Source organism: Ambystoma mexicanum, chromosome 14 (genome assembly GCF_040938575.1).
Source record: "Ambystoma mexicanum isolate Mex_15411 chromosome 14, UKY_AmexF1_1, whole genome shotgun sequence".
NCBI lineage: Eukaryota > Metazoa > Chordata > Amphibia > Caudata > Ambystomatidae > Ambystoma > Ambystoma mexicanum.
Window position 1 is genome coordinate 367,015,711 of NC_090940.1, and position 17,467 is coordinate 367,033,177.

The following is a 17,467-nucleotide window of genomic DNA, read 5'->3' on the forward strand; positions in this document are numbered from 1 at the left end:
AACATTGCATAAATACTCTGCAAGCTGAGGCGCCGGGATGGTACTTCGGTAGACATCATAATTCCTGCCTCGTCGCTGTCAAGCGAAGGCTCCAATCTTTCATGAACGCGCGTTAGCCGAGAACATAGGAAAGAATCACAGCAAAAAATGATTCCCTTCTGAAGAATAAGTGTAGTTAAAGGCTACCAATATTTGTATGACCTTGGTTAGGTCACTTTTTTTAGCGCCTCTAAATCATTTTATTTCTTCAGCGCTGAGACACTTTAGGACGTGGTAAATGTCCCATTTGTAAAGATGATCTGGACAAAATGACAGAAAAAGTTTATCATTGCGCCCTACAAAATTAAAAAAAATGTAAGTATTCAATGCAGTAATGGATTTTCTGATGATCCGGGCCCATTCATCATCAGGAAAAAAGAGGGGGAAAAGTCTTGAAAATGAATGGAATACAGCACTCCAAGATTAATGGCGCTGCTGGCCGTGTTCTTCCCATCATCGAACCTCCTAGGAATCCCCGCCTTCGGGCCTACCTGAGAACAGGAATTCAGCTCACTGCAAAATGACACACGAAAAATGTTCGGTTTGCCAGGATCTTTCTATACATCCTGTCATTGTGACCTTCGGAAATTGAAGAACATTTTCATTTTTTTCAATAAATACATTAATTGGATCCTGCATCCATGATATATCACAAATATAAAAAAGCTACAAAATCATCTTTGAATTAGACTTAAAAAAAAATATGCATGCCATGATTTACAATGCAATACAATTTCAGATAGATATATTGCTAAATGCGAAGCTCTGCCCCACTGAGCTGGTACCTATTTTTACGAAGTTGAAGTTTAACTTGGATGGTGTATAGCTGCATTGGTCACCGACAAGTGATTAGTGCCCCCAGCCACTGAACGGAGATCCAAAGAGCATGTGTGTGTCCTTGGCCAATTGTGCGTACACCAACAATGTTTTTTTCAAGTTTGTTATATCCTTTAAGAGTTAAACATTTTATCAACACATCTGAAAGTTAGTCATTTTTAAGAGTTCAACATATTATCAACACATATGAAAGTTATCAGTTAGTCATTTTTAATGGTAGCATGCCAACACGTGTTTTGACCTTCCCATGAGGTCTTCTTCAGGGAATTTCTTCATCATAACCGCATTATTATTATTTTTTTATTTATTTGCATTTTTAAAGCACTCACGCAGCCCTGGGGCATCGAGGCGCTGTTACATATATATTTTTTTGTTGTTGTTGTCTTAGTTGCATATTTATAACGCGCTTAAATACCCAGAGGTTTATAAGCGCAGACCCTGGGATCGAACCTGTGTTGCTTTGTGTCGTCTTGCTTCCAAGGTGAGCATGTTGCCACTGAGATATCCTCCTGGGCATTGGCAACAAGAGTAGAATCCTTGCGGACTGCCACAGGCCGAGCCACTGGGGTGCTTGGAGCATCATCGCTCACAAGAATAAGTATTGGAGAAAACTTTCAGAAAGTGCATGGAAATCAGAAGGGAGATGCATAGTCGGCTAGAGCTCGTAAGGGAGTTTGAAAGATTCTTATAGAGTTTGAATATTGTTAGGATCCAGAAACGCCCTGAAGAAGACCTCATGGGAAGGTCAAAACACGTGTTGGCATGCCTTTAAAATTACTAACTGATACATTTCAGATGTGTTGATAATATGTTTAGCTCTTGAAGGATATAACAAACTTGAAGAAAAAATTGTTGGTGTGCGCGCATTTGGTCAAGGACACACACATGCTCTTCGTACCACAATAATTTGAGATAGAAACAACTGGCATTGTGGCACTATTTATAGGTACACTTTCTCTAATGTGATTTATCCAAATTATGCAATCCATAAAACCTACTAGATTTTGGATTGAACAGACATGATTATGTGAGGATCACACGTTTTCAGAAACACAATCGAGACCAAAGCGTACTGTTTAAAAATACACGGTTGATTACTCAACGCCATTTTAGCATTAGTAGCAGCAATCGGTTTTAAGTTGTTATGTTATCCTTCAAGGACAAGTTAAGTACATAGTTTGATTATATTACATTAATACATTCTAATGGCATACCATACACTGACCTGCCAACATGACGGTTTATATAAGTAACTCTATTTGGCATTTGATGTGAATTAGCCAAGTGTTCATGCCTTTGTCTGATATTGGATAACCCTTCTTTTAACAAGTGTTCCTATTATTGAAAGACCCTCAAAAGCAGAAATTCAAACACCCAGTTAGAACTTTGTGATCCATTGATAGCATGTGCAAAATAGCAGGGCTGCACTAGAGGAGTTTTTTTTCCTTCCAGACTGAGCTGCCCCCGTATATCACTCTACTGTGGGCAAAAAAATAAAAAGTAAATACAGGTTTTGGTTCATTATAGCAACATAGATACAAGGTGTCAGCCACATCCCTGCTGGTTTGTTTTCGGATTGAGGTACAAAAGGTTCAAATGTAATCTTAAGAAAAAACAATCCTTAAATGATAGCCACCAAATTAAATAAGGCGGGTCAGTTTGCTCACTGTCTGAATTATAAGATATGATAAGTCATTTATAACGCGCTTGTATACAAGTATTTCTAGGTGCGACAAGACAAGGGAAGGGGGAGACAGAGGGAGGACAAAACAATGGATCTTGCTAGACCTTGTGTAATTCAGATCGTGCAAGTGCGATAACGCAAATTGCAGGGGGGAGGTAGGAGGGGTTAGTGCAATCAGGGCAGCATTGTTCTGAGTAAGTGCAGCCATAGCAGCGCGGCTCTGGGTAAGTGCAAGGAGGCAGGGGACTGTAGGGTTGCAGTGTTAAGACAGATTTCTGAACTCTGACCTGGTGGGCAGAGGTTCAGAAGGCCAGCCTAATTTCTTGGAACATGGTAACCTTTGGACAAGCCAGACCAATCAAGGTAGCCATGGTGACTGAAAGACCTCAAAGAGCACACAGAGCAAGGACACTTACAAATTACTCCCAGACAGGTGTATATATCAAAAGAAATAAACACATTTATTACAAGGCCTTTGTAACTCGATGCACAGTAAAAGAATCACAGCAATACTATCAAACCAACGTAACACAATCAATACAAGATATATACAAGACCATTGGGGTCTAAAGGGTTAAAGGCACAAATTATGTTCACAACCTAGAGGGGAAGGAAAATAGGCAGAGCATAAAGTCTTTAGTCCCTTTCAACATCAAACACACACCTAACTAAGAGGCAGTCCAGACCCTAAGAAGAGAGGAGCCTTATGCTCAATAGTACATGTAGTGCAGGTGCACGCGGTGGTCCAATGGGCAAAACGTGGTCTCTTCAGGGGTCTATAGTAGCTCAGGGAGGTGAGTGAGGCAATGAAGAATAGATTTCCACCATTCGAGGAGGGCCTCCACTTGAAGGCAGAGGTGATTCCAAGGTTCAGGAATAGTTTGCTAGTTCGCACTAGCAGTGGAAAGGAGAGGGATCACCTGGGGCCACTTGTGCGTAAAAATGGATGGAGGCGCTAGGGGCCACCGGTTAGGGATGCAATTACTCGCTGACCCCTAGCACACTCCTGACCAAACTTCGCCAGTCCAGTCCACTTCAGATGCAGGTTCAAATATGGCAATATGACGGCTCTGCGGCTTTCAGTTCCGAAGATACAGTGATGATTCCCAAACGGGACAGTGGCGATTTCCCCACTCCTGATGGAAGGATCAGGTTATTCTCACAGCAGCAAGCTTCAGGGGCAAGAGGGCCACAAATGTAGCGCACCTGCAAAGATCGTTGCAGTGGCTGGGCAACACGGTAACTGCGTTTGCTGCGGTCCTGGGGCACTCGTCTCACTTCAGACCTGGGAATGCCAAGTGTTCGAAATTCAGTGTGAGGGTGCCGTGGACACAGAGCCAGCACTATACCAAGTTTCGAGGGCCTCTGCAAAACAAAGGAGGAGACAGAGCATAGGTCCTGCTTAAACTGGTCAGCCCACTGGTTGCCCCAGAGACACTTCCGAGAAGGCTTACTTGCAGGTTTTTGTTGAAGGTGCCGAGAATAGTTGGTCCCACTATTCCAATGGGTCGAAGCGTCTTCTCAGACCGTCTAGAAAGAGGAGATGCAGAGGGGTCCCACGGGATGACAGCGGGTTCAGGGTGCCAAACTTCTAGCGGTTCCTCGACTCAGCTTCTTAGTTTCAGGATACTTGGATACTTGGATCCTATCCTCCGTTCCACACATTTCGACATGGTATGGGTGTTTTCATCCTCCTCTCCTCCAAAGTTCCCTTCGCGCCAAAACAGAGAGGACCCAATGGAAGATCTGCTCACAAACACACACTCCATACATGGACCACAGTGGTTCCAGGCATTCACAGCACTCCAGACTCTCTGACACCAAGGATGTGTATTGGGGACATACATCCCAGCCCACATCCTGGAGGCCCACACACAAGGCATGCAGAAGGGGAAACTGCATGACCAAATAAGGACTGACCCGGGTCGACTCGGCCTGGGTAAGGCAAAGGGGCGAGATGGCCAAAGGACAGGAAAGAACCTCGTGGCATGACCATTTTGGAGCCAGGCCACCTATTCATGCCAAACACGATAAGTACAGTTAAAATGGCAGGAAATGGTTAAAATTACATGAAAAGATAAGCTGCCACCAGCCCTGTCCATGACACATCTGCACATCTCCCAAAAAGTCCTACGAGAGTATCAAGGGCTTTGGGAATTACTATGAGACCTAAGTGCACTGTACTGTAAGGTACATTATGCACTTATTGCATGTTGCAGAAAAGTTGCAACATTGGAAAATGACTAAGGGAAACAAAGTCTCCCAGTACTGACTGTTTTAACAGCATGTCAGTTTCCCCGTAAAACGTGAATGAAAGGATGGCCACCAGTGGGCGCACGGATGAGTCCTAACTCCGTGTGAGCTCCATGCTTCTGAGTTCCTGAGGTGAATTGAGCCCCCACCCTGCGACCCCCCCCCCCAAGATTCAAAATTGCTGTGGGGTCGGCGGAAGACCCCCCCCAAGTTGGCAAAAAATCTGAAAGAAATCGGACCCTGGAAACCTGAGAAACCTGCCTATCAAAGAGACCTCGCGTGCGGCAACTCCGCGGCCCTTCCATATCCGGCGAAGCCCGCATGAAAGTTAGAGGAGGGCGCCCGGGCCTGCGGAACAAAGCGAAGCCGAGAATATCGTGCCCACTGTGAGGACACCCTTATTCCCCCCAGAACCTCGCCGCACCTACCGAGATAGTGGCCAGCCTTACATCATCCGCGTCCACGCTGGATCCTGCATCAGACTGAAGCACGAACTACGCGGGCCACAGGAGAAAGGTAGGTGAACGCTCCCCTCCCGCCGCCGGCAGGACCATGCTCAGCGAGTGTTCGCCCCGCGCCACCGCACGACTCCCAACACCCTTTCTCACAGAGGGCCCGGCGAAGTGCCACGGCTCCCCTCCCCCACCAAAGGCCGTGTGAGACGCGGGAGACCCCTATTACACTGGGCCGACGGCTCGCGCATGGAGAGGAGTGTACGCCCTGAAGACCCAGTCACCTCCAAACTCTAGGAAGTAGTGCACTATCAAGAGATACAAGATCCTGTTCTACATCCTCTAATAGGAATCAAATTGAAGTGGTCTGTGAACACCGCAACACAGAGGGTTGGGCCCCCTACTCAGCGGCGTGTGCCTCTACTGCCCCAGTCCCCACCTTGTTGCCGGACAATATCAACGCTACCTCAGAGGCATCAGAGGCCCTATGAACATCAGAGAAAAGCTAGACACATTTGCCTACACCTCACCACCCCTGGAGAACCGCGACCTCAACATGGCAAACTAAGACAACGCAGCAAGTGAGCAGCGGCCACCAAAGGGGACATTGCCGCATTATTGGGTGAAATAAAAAACATGGGCACCAGCATTGGCTGCAAAATAGATAAGATTACGCACCGCTTGGACAGCATGGAAGAAAGAAGGGAAAGTGTAGAGAATAACCAAGCTTCCATATACACCGTGGAGGCACAGTTTGACCTATGGATAACAGAGCTGGAACAGCGTGAAGAAAACTTCAAACTCAAGCTCGACGATTTGGAAAACCGGGAAAGACGAAACAACCTGAGAATTTTCGGTATCCCGGAACGAGAAGGGGAGATAGAGAGCGACCTGAGGAATACTGTCCACGACATCAAACTTATAGTTGCTGATGAGGAAATTGACGAACCCAAAACAGAGAGGATACACAGAGCCGGAGGCCCCCCGTGAGGACAAAGATCTGTACTCGCACAATTCCATCGTTTTCAGGACAAGACCAGGATCCTCGAAAGAGCAAGAGGCATTGACTCGATCACTCTGGGGGGTGCCCAAATCTCAATATATCAAGACCTATCGTCCATGACGCTGGAGCTCCGGCGGATGTGCGGACCCCTAACCAGACACCTGAAGGAAAAGAATATAAAATACAGGTGTTGCTACCCCTTCTCCCTTTCCTTCGAGTACGAGGGCAGTAAAATCAAGCTAAGCTCGGAAAAAGAAATCAAGGCCTGTATCTCCGACCTGCTTGGACCTTGCACTGAAGAAAACGACAGAGAAGGACCAGGGAGAGGAGACCGACGTTGGCGGATACAAGGCCCCAGGAGGAAACGAGTAATAAGCCTGAGGAACTATCGAAGAGGTAACACCCCCCCGGGGGAGACAACTAACGATCCACAGCTATGGTAAGATGACATTTATTCCATTACACATGACCTGACTTGAATGGAGAAAGACATACAGGCTTACAATAAAGTTAGGAAATGGACATGAAGGGGGGAGGTGAAATGGGGTTCAATCAAAATTGAGATGTTACGTTGACCAAAGGGACGTGAAGTAACGGTCCCTCCAGGTGGTTCGATGCAGTACCAGTGTTCTCACATGGGTGCAGTCGAACGCCAACAACTTGGAAAGGGAGGGGGGCATGGGCTAGCAGGAAATGGGCAAAGGTTGTAGCAACATCGGTAATAATTCAGAACACTAAGGACAATGTGGGACTCAACGAACAAACAATCTACTGGGCACAGGTCACGAACACCTACCTAACAAGCACTAATAATGGCACCAAATTAAGAACAGAAGGGAACAGAGTCGCTTAGGATGGGAACGCTCAACGTGAAAGGTCTACACTCGCCTACCAAGAGGTCATTGGTGGCTAGGGAATTTAGAAGATAGCGAATCGATATTCTTCTCCTACAGGAGACAAAGTTTGCCAAAGGCGAAGAGCGATGCATTATTGGGAAGCGAGGGGGAATAGAGTTTTGGGGCTCTGGCCCACTTAGGAGAGGAGGCATGGGTATCCTGATTAAGAAGGGGATCAACTTCGAAGTAGACAAGACATGGTCCAATGTAAGTGGACAAGCCCTTTTGACAACTGGGACAATCGAAAAGATAAAAGTAATGATTGCAGTGATATATTCCCCCAACACCGAACAGGTCAAATTCCTAGAGAAAACAATTCCCAAAATAATGTTGGAAGCCTCAGGCCATATTATACTGGGTGGGGACTTCAACCAATGGGCTGACCCAACCAAAGACTGGAAACCAGGTAATCCTGAAACGAGAAACCAGAATAGAGGTGACCGCACTGTACTATCCGACATAATGGACATGTACGATCTCAAAGATGTGTGGAATGCACCCCAATGATAGAGGCTACACTTTTTATTCTAACCCGCACAAAACATTTACCTGAATTGACTACATATACCTTACAAAAGATATCCTTGAAACCACAACACGCTCGGAAATTGTCCCGATAACATGGTCAGACCATGACATGGTCCTAGTCGACGTGAATTGGGTAGATCTACCTGTCCCGGGAGGGAAATGGAGGTGTAACGAGAGTCTATGGAAGGATGTAGCGTTCAGGACAGAGATGGAGAATGAAATCAATGAATACCTCAAACTGAACAATAATGATGAGGTATCCAAACAAACAGTGTGGGAAGCGGGTATGTTAAGGGTCCTCTAAGAATGTTAAAGGTCCTCTTAAAATGTTAAGGGTCCTCTAAGAAGAGGGAGCGAAAGATTATAGAACATAAACTCAGAACTGAAATATCCCATCTCGAGGGTGATATCATGAGAAGCCCAGGTGGAGATCAGGATAAAATAAACGCAGCGCAGTGCAAAAGGGAGGAATTACGACTCTTAGAACAAGAACAAGTAGTGCGCAAGCTCCGATTCCTCAAACAGAAATTTTATGAAAAAGGGGACAAAGCTGACGCGCTACTAGCCGCCAGACTCAGAGAGCAAAGGGCAGAGCGAAAAGTAAAAGAGATAATTGAAGAAAACTCCCCCACAGCACACACTCCCCACACCATCCCTGAGAGTTTCGCCAACTTCTTTGAAACGCTATACACTTCGGAAGTGAGTCCCAACCGATCGAATACAGAACACTACCTATCTTCAATCGACATGCCCAAAATATACCTAGAATCCGAACTTTTAGACGCTCCAATATCCGAACTAGAGGTCCAAGATGCATTAAAAAGGCTAACCATAGGTAAATCCCCTGGGGAAGAGGGCTACTCCACTGGTTTTTACAAAACCTTTAGTGCACAGCTAACAACATTCTTGACAGAACTATTCAACGAGATAATAGAGACAGGAGACGCCCCAGACTCCTTCACGAGGGCATTGATAACGGTGATCCCCAAGGAAGGGAGAAACCCTAAATATTGTGTATCATACTGCCCCATCTCCCTACTCAACCTAGATGCTAAAATCTATACCAGGGTACTAGCTGCAAGGCTGGAGGTACTGATGCCTCATCTTATACACAACGATCAGGTTAGATTTATACTGGGCAGGCAGGGGGCGGACAGTATGCGTAAAACACTTCACCTAATCCACACATCACATACCCTACCCGGTGACCCTGCCCTACTGTCGATAGACGCAGAGAAAGCCTTCGACAGAGTGGAGTGGGAATTTCTGAGGGCGGTCTTGCGAAAAGTGGGAATATGGCCGAAATTTAGAAAGGCAGTCCAAGCGGTTTACACATCCCCCAAGGCATCAATCTTCGTAAATGGAGAATACTCCAGGTGGTTCGAACTAGAACGCGGAACCCGACAGTGATGCCCCCTCTCTGCAATCCTCTTTGCGCTCTCCCTTGAACCCCTGGCACAAAACATGAGATCTGACCCCAGGGTAGAAGGTATGCAGCTGGGTACAATAGAATACAAAGTAGTACTTTATGCAGACAACATACTGCTACACATAACTAATCATTCGGCATCTGTCCCCCGTGCCCTCCATCTACTAGAAGAATATGGCCAACTCTCTGGGTTCAAAGTGAATAGGACCAAATCGATATTATTTCCCTTACAAGGAACGAAAAAAGAAAATTAAACTAAATTCCTCCCTCTAGGCCTCAAGATTGAGCACTCAACACTGAAATACCTGGGTATACAGATCACCAAAACTCTTGCAGAACTATATGAAGCTAATTTCCCTCCCCTTCTCCAGTGTTTTTCATCCGATCTAAAAAGATAGGACAAGCTCACGATTTCGTGGATAGGACGAGATAACGCCATTAAAATGGTATGTCTCCCTAGGTTCCTCTACCCCTTCCAGATGCTACCGGTTGAGATTCCAAATAGGTTTTTCCAAGAAGTCAAAAAAGCATAGTCAAGTTCTTATGGCAGGGGAAGCGAGCGAGGATTGCATATAGCACTCTAACACTCTCCAAAGAAAAAGGAGGAGTTGGTCTCCTGGACCTAAAAACATATTATAAAGCTACCCAACTGCACATCCTCATCCCTCACTTACGCGATCACAAACACCTTCAAAGGGTTCACATGGACAACCACTACTTCTCAGCAGCCACAGTATCAGAATGGCTATGGACCCCACGCAAAAGGCTGCAACGCAGAATCAAAGGCCACCCGATATTGAGCACCATTTGGAGCATATGGCGACCAGATAAAGAAATGCACAGGATCACCACTTGGCCATTCCCACTCAGCCACCTATGGTCTCCCGGCATAAATGATCACAAACCCAATGTAGTTAGATTCCAATCCTGGTACGAAGCATGCCTGGAGAGAGTGGGACAACTGCAAAAAAAGACACTTTCATCCCACTTCCAGAACTAACTGAAGCCTTGGGAATAGGCTCGTTATCCACCTTCCAATACATCCAGATAACTGGTGTCCTAACAAAATCGGAGTATAGGGAGAAGCTGAAGAGGGATCTCACCCCGTTCGAAAAGCTCCTAGACTCTAGATCTGAAATGAAAGGCCTGATATCCTCAATGTATAAAAAGCTAATTGATGCGGGAGATGGGTCCACGGAAGCACTCAAAAGCAGATGGGAAAGAGACATAGGAGATGAGATTAGCCCCGACCAATGGGAAATAATGTGCAAAGCGGCACCCAGAACATCCATATCCTGCCAATATAAATAACATGCCATTAAGCTGCTACATAGGTGGCAATATGACCCACTCAGACTCTCCAAAATGTTCCAGACAACAAGCCCCAGATGCTGGAGAGAATGTGGCGAGGTAGCCGACTATTGGCACATGTGGTGGAGCTGCCCATACATAAAGGTAAGTTGGGATGAGGTCCTAGGGTGGATTAAAGAAATAGATGGCATACAGAGAGACACCGATCCCCACTTAATTCTGTTTGGTCTAGAGAAAGATGAAGATGAGTGGATCAGAATCAGATGATTGGTCCCACAGCTACTGTTAGCGGCCCGAGCCCTACTGGTAATGAAATGGAAATCCAAAACGGTCCTGAGAAAAAAGGAATGGATAAACGTGGCAACCGACATCTACACCATGGAAATGATCACAGCCTCTCTACACAACAAAGCATCACAATGCGAGGCCCTATGGTCGGACTTCAAAAATGAACACCTTCAAACGATCACAGACTCCCAACCTAAGGAACCTTCAAGGACCTAATGTAAGCCAAAACTCACACGATGACCTGATGAGACAGCCCAGACCCCGCATTCATGAAAGCCCCACAACGGTAGAACTATGACTTATTTGGCCCACACATAAAATACATGCCTTTAAGGTGTTTGCTCAACCAACGGGAGGGAGAGGGGAGGGTGAGGGATATGTTTTGTTAATTGTTACAACCAAAGAATTGTGATGCAAATAAGAGTTCTATTAAAGGGATGGTCTAGTAAAACATTTTATTTAAAAAATAGATAGGCCACATAAAAAAAAAAATACTAGCATCCTCTGTTTTAAAACTTCCTATGTAAAATTTTGAGCTATTCAAGCTCAAAATTCGAAAAAGCAAGCACAGGGGCGCAGCCATTTTGTGAAATGGAGGCCCTCCTGTGCTGGCTTTTGCGGCACTAATGAAGGAAAAGCCAGCCAGCTGTAGTAAACAAAGTCTACCGCTGGGTGGCTTTCCCTTCATTAGTGCCGGGACTCGGAGGACGCGGACCGGAGACCAGAGCAGGAAAGCTGCAGCTGAATCTCGGTAAGTGCTATTTATTTTTTTTACAAAAAATAAGCACTAGCTGCGGTTTATTTGGCTGGAGGAGCCCGGAAAACTTAGAAATAAAACCGCAGCTTTAAAAACGTATTTATGTTTGCAGTCGCTTTTGAAGCGACCGCAAACATAAATACAACGTTATTGTGTTGGAAAACGCTGCAGTGTTTCGTTCCAAGTTTCTCAGGCTCCTCCGGCTCGGAGGAGGGAGAGGCTGTATCCTCCCTTCACCTTCTTCATGCCCAAGGTAGACCACTGACCCTTGTCCAATCTGGCACTTACTGGCCTTTATGGTCTAGTGGGCCTTCTGAAGAGCCTGTAACACAATCCTAAGGTGCTTCACATGGTCTTCCCAGGTGGCACTGAAAACTGCTATATCATCCAGATATGCAAGACAGAATTCATCCAACCCATTCAACACATGATTCACAAGCCTCTGGAAAGTGGCAGGTGCATTCTTCAACCGAAAAGACATTACCCTGAACTGGTAAAGACCCTCTGGTGTTAAGAAAGCTGTCTTCTCCTTGGCATGTTCTGCAAGAACGATTTGCCAATAGCTTGCAGCGAGGTCAAATGGGCTGAGGTATTTCCCCCCCCGCCCCCCGTGAGTCCCCTGTGAGTACCTATGTGCCCCCCCCGCCCCCCTGAGTATCTGTGTGCGCCCCCTGCCCCCCGTGAGTATCTGTGCGCCCCCCGTGAGTATCTGTGTGCCCCCCCTGCCCCCCGTGAGTATCTGTGTGCCCCCCCTGCCTCCCGTGAGTATCTGTGTGCCCCCCCTGCCCCCCGTGAGTATTTGTGTCCCCCCCTGCCCCCCGTGAGTATCTGTGCCCCCTGCCCCCCGTGAGTATCTATGTGCCCCCCCTGCCCCCTGTGAGTATCTGTGTGCCCCCCCTGCCCCCGTGAGTATCTGTGTGCCCCCTGCCCCCCGTGAGTATCTGTGTGCCCCCCTGCCCCCCTGCCCCCAGTGAGTATCTGTGTGGCCCCCCCTGCCTCCCTGCCCCACGTGAGTATCTGTGTGCCCCCCCTACCCCCGTGAGTATCTGTGTGCCCCCTCCTGCCCCCCGTGAGTATCTTTGCGCCCCCCTCCTGCCCCCCGTGACTATCTGTGTGCCCCCCTGCCCCCCGTGACTATCTGTTGTGCCCCCCTGCCCCCCCGTGAGTATCTATGTGCCCCCCCTGCCCCCCCTGTTAGTATCTGTGTGCCCCCTGCCCCCTGTGAGTATCTGTGTGCCCCCCCCCTCTGCCCCCTGTGAGTATCTGTGTGCCCCCCCTGCCCCCCGTGAGTATCTGTGTGCCCCCCTGCCCCCCGTGAGTGTCTGTTTGCCCCCCCTGAGATTCTGTTTGCCCCCCGTGAGTATCTGTGTGCCCTCACCCTGCTTGCCCCCCCTTGCTCTGCGCCCCACCCCCCTCCTCATTTCCATCCTCTTCAACTTCCCTCCTACTCCCCCCTCCTTTTCTCCCCCCTCTTAGACTTCCGCCTCCTAGTACTTACTCCTATCATCTGTTCCGTGACTCTTGATAGCAGCTTGTCTGTCCCCCCTCCTTTTTGTTCTCCCCCTCCCCCTCCCCTACTTTTCAATTTGTCACTGACTTTTTGATCAGTAGCGTGTCTTGTTCTCCTTCCCCCCTCCGTCCACTTGCCCCCCCCTCCCACCCCGCCTCTTGTTACCACTTGCACTGCGTAAATTGTCGTCAGACTTAGTAATGTTACTGCTTGCTCTGTTTTCCTTCCTTTCCATCACCTCTTGCCTTACTTTTTCTATGCACTTGCACTATCAGAAATGTCGACAGGCCTATTATGATAGTTATTTTCACATTCTGTATTGTTTCAAGGACTTTTGCTGAATGTAACTGTATTTTTCCTATGTCCCCTCCCTCCTTGAAGCGCTTTGAAACACATTGTGTATAGGCGCTATATAAATAAACTATCATATCATATCATATCACCCAAAGTATCCACCAGCTCATCTGTTCTAGGCAAGGGTTATGCATCTGTTTTGGTGACATCATTCAGAGCCCTTTAATCCACACAGGACCTCAACTCAGAAGTACCTGCTTTTGGAACCAATACCACTGGGCTGTACCAAGGACTACTAGAGGGTTCAATCACCCCAAGATCCAACATTTTGTTTACCTCTGTCTTAATGTAAGACCTTACTTTGACATTCGGTATCCCCTACTTTTGGTAGGTACACTGTCTCCTGTGTCAATATCATGCTTACGCCAAGGTGTCAAACCAGGGGACTCTGAGAACAAGGGGGAAAACTGCCTAAGCAAACTTTTCACCTCTGTTTGCTGATCGGAAGTCAGGAGAGGGGCCACTTGGACACCCTCAATGGAGCTGTCTGAAAGAGTGCCTTGGAACATGTCAGGGAGAGGTTCAGACTCCTCTTCCTCAACATCTGAAGCCAGTAGCAGTGCAGCGATTTCAACTCTTGGGATGAAAGTATTCAGCCAGTCCATAATGTCATTCTTTTCCTCATACAAACTGAGCAGATCTTTAGGAAACCTTGGATGAGAGGAGGACCCAGACCCATGTCCAGGACCCTTAGATCCATTGGAAACTTGAGGCCCAGCCAGTTCCAACTGGTGATCCCTGTCCTTCTGTTTTTCTGCCTGCTCTATCTTCAACTTGGCCATGTTGAATTCAAGCTATTTCTGCCTAAACAGCAGTTCTTGCTTCTTGAATTCAAGTATGGCCTCAGCATCAGCACTGGCAGAGGAAACATTGGACATCACATCATCTAAATCCTCATGGGTCCCATGGATAAGTGCAGCGACAGACTTGTCAGTTCTGCCAGTGAGAGCAGCCCCACCACCTTCTGCACTTTCCTCAGGGGCTATGGCACCAAGTTGTGACTTTTGCCATTCCATGATTCTTTGACGCATTTCCATTTTTGTGCCTTGAGCAGGTAAACCCCTCTCAGCACACATCTTTCTTAATGTTTCAGATTTTGAAGTATTTTAGGTTAACAAGGTTCTTGTTTCCATTTGGTTAGATAGGTCTATGGCCTTTTTCAGTTATGCTACAACAATTCACTATGCGTCCTGGGTAGGAATAACTCAAAATGCCTTCACTAGTGTGCAACACTGGATACCTTCAGTCCTATCCCACCGCTGTACACCAATTAGGGATGCGATTACTCACTGACCCCAGCTCACTATGGACCAAACTTCGCCAGTCGAGTCCACTTCGGTTGAATGTTCAAATGTGGCAATATGACGGCTCAGTGGCTTTCAGTTCCAAAGATACAGTGATGATTCCCAAACGGGACAGTGGCGATTTCTCAGCTCCTGATGGAAGGATCAGGTCAGTTTCACCGCAACAGGCTCCAGGGGCAAGAGGGTCACAAATGCAGCACACCTCTGAAGATCGTTGCCACGGCTGGGCAACACAGTAACCGCGTTTGCTCCTGTCCTGGCGCACTCATCTCACTTCAGACCTGGGAATGCCAAGTGTTCAAATCTCAGTGTGAGGGTGCCGGGGACAAAGAGCTAGCAGTGTACCAAGTTTCAAGGGCCTCCTCAAAACGACAGCGGAGACAGAGCAAAGGTCCTGCGTAAGCTGGTCAGCCCACTGGTTGGCCCAGGGACACTTCAGAGAAGGCGTATTTGCAGATTTAGTTGAAGGTGCCGAGAATAGTTGGTCCCACTATTCCAATGGGTCAAAGCGTCTTTGCAGACCTTCTAGGATGACCAGATGCAAAGGGGTCCCACGAGACGACAGCGGGCTCAGGGTGCCAAACCTTCCAGCGGTTCACTAGCGGTTCCTCGACTTGGTGTCTTAGTTTCAGGATCCTTGGATCGTGTCCTTCGTTCAGTGAGAACTCCAGAGATCGACATGGTATGGGTGTTTTCAGCCTCCTCTTATCCAAAGTTCCCTTCGCGCTAAAACGGAGAGGACCCAATGGGAGATCTGCTAACAAATATACACTCCATACGTGGACTAATCATGGTCCACGGTGGTCCCAGGCATTCACAGCACTCCAGACTCTCTGGCACCCAGGATGTGTATTGGGGGCAGACACCCCAGCCCACATTCTGGAGGCACACACACAAGGCATGCAGAAGCCCGTGAAAGCTTGACGTTTCGCGGGAAACTGCATGACCAAATAAGGACTGACCCGGGTCGACTCGACCTGGGAAAGGCAAAGGGGCAAGATGGCCAAAGGACAGGACAAAGAACCTCGTGGCATGGCCATTTTGGAGCCAGGCCACCTATTCATGCCAAACGCAGTAAGCGCAGTTAAACTGGCAGGAAAAGGTTAAAATTACATGAAAAGATAAGCTGCCACCAGCCCTGTCCATGACACATCTGCACATTTCCCAAAAAGTCCTACGAGAGTATCTAGGGTCTTTGGAAAGGACCATGAGACCCAAGTGCACTGTACTGTAAAATACCTTGTGCACTTGTTACATGTTGCAGAAAAGTTGCAACATTGGAAAAGGACTATGGGAAACAAAGTCGCCCAGTACTGAGTGTCTTAAGGGCATGTCCGTTTCCCCATAAAAAGTGAGCGAAAGCCCAGAGGAGTGCAGCTGAAGGCTCTGCTTCTCTGGCAAAGTCAGACTAAGGTGTTTAAACAGCAGCAAAAAGTTTGGGGGAGTACAACTGGAGGGAAAATTACATATAAACTGAAATCTTTCCTAACATGCAGTAACAGCCCCTGAGTGTGTGGTAAGCCCTGAGGCAGTGCAGGGCCGACTTGTTGTGGAGGAGCAGAGAGAGAGAGAGAGCGAGAGAGAGAACATAGCGAAAAGGAAGGTTTGAGCTGCTTCCAGAACTTCAGATGATCTGACTCAAGTTTGAGAGGGGCAAGGAGGCCATTCCAGAGGGATGCACCTGTACAGGAGAGAGATATAACCCCCACTCTCTGCCTGAAGAAGCGTCTGACCCTCAGAGAGTTAGAGGTGGCTGAGCGAAGGGTTCAATAAGGAAGGGGTTTAGGAAGAGAGATGTGTATGTAGTGAAGTGGGAGAATGGAACAACAGGCTCCCGCCAATCCCCTCTCGCCCTTGGCCTAGAGGATCACGGCCTAGACATCCGCCACGAGATGAGTTTTCCCATCTACGAGACGACCAAATACCGTGGTACAGGAACCTACGGATGTGCCCACCCACCTGCCCTACCTGCCCAGCAGCTCGCCCTACCCAGGCCAACACCTGCAATATGGACCAAATCGACTAAAACCAACACATCGTTAGAGATGCCATGACGACCTAGCCAACGGTCACACCTGGACGACCATGCACCCTGGACACTCACACACCAACCTACACGAAGAATATACTCAGCGCTATGACGTAGGTGACGGACACATCCACGGACGTGCATCTTTATTATTTTTCACATAGGCTTTTAAGATGCAGGAACGCAAGACGCACGATGAACTTATCTAAATGGCTTGCTTACGCTTCACATAAACCCTATAACCTAAAGCGCCTGTGCACTCAACGACTCCATTTATGCACCTGATTCAAGTAGGCCGCAAGCAAGAGCTTCCATGAACATTAAAATGAACAAGAGTCCGGTTGCTGATCCTGCAGAATTAGCCCGGCGAAAGGCAGACAGTCAAGCCACAATGTTGCAATCTCGCACGCCGCACACCAACGTCAAGGTCGCACCTGCAGATTAAACAAGGCACACAGTGGGAAAAACAATATTAATTGTGCAGAATTCGGCCTCAAACACGGTCCCGCCTCACGTGACCAAGCCACACCTGAATGGATGCCAAGACTAGGAGAATGGAGGCGCCTGGATCTCTCGTTACGAGACACAAGCAGATACAAATAAAAGACTCGATGGACATCTGCGACAGTGGGAGTAGTCGGCCTTCCAGCCTATGAATAAGTCCTTGCATTGTCTGCACATACCCATAGTGAAACATTGTTGCAAATGACAGGTGCACCGCGAGCTGGGAACGGCGATGGTCCCAGGCTGGGAGGCTCGCGAATGCACCAATCAGAACATGGGGCTCTTATCA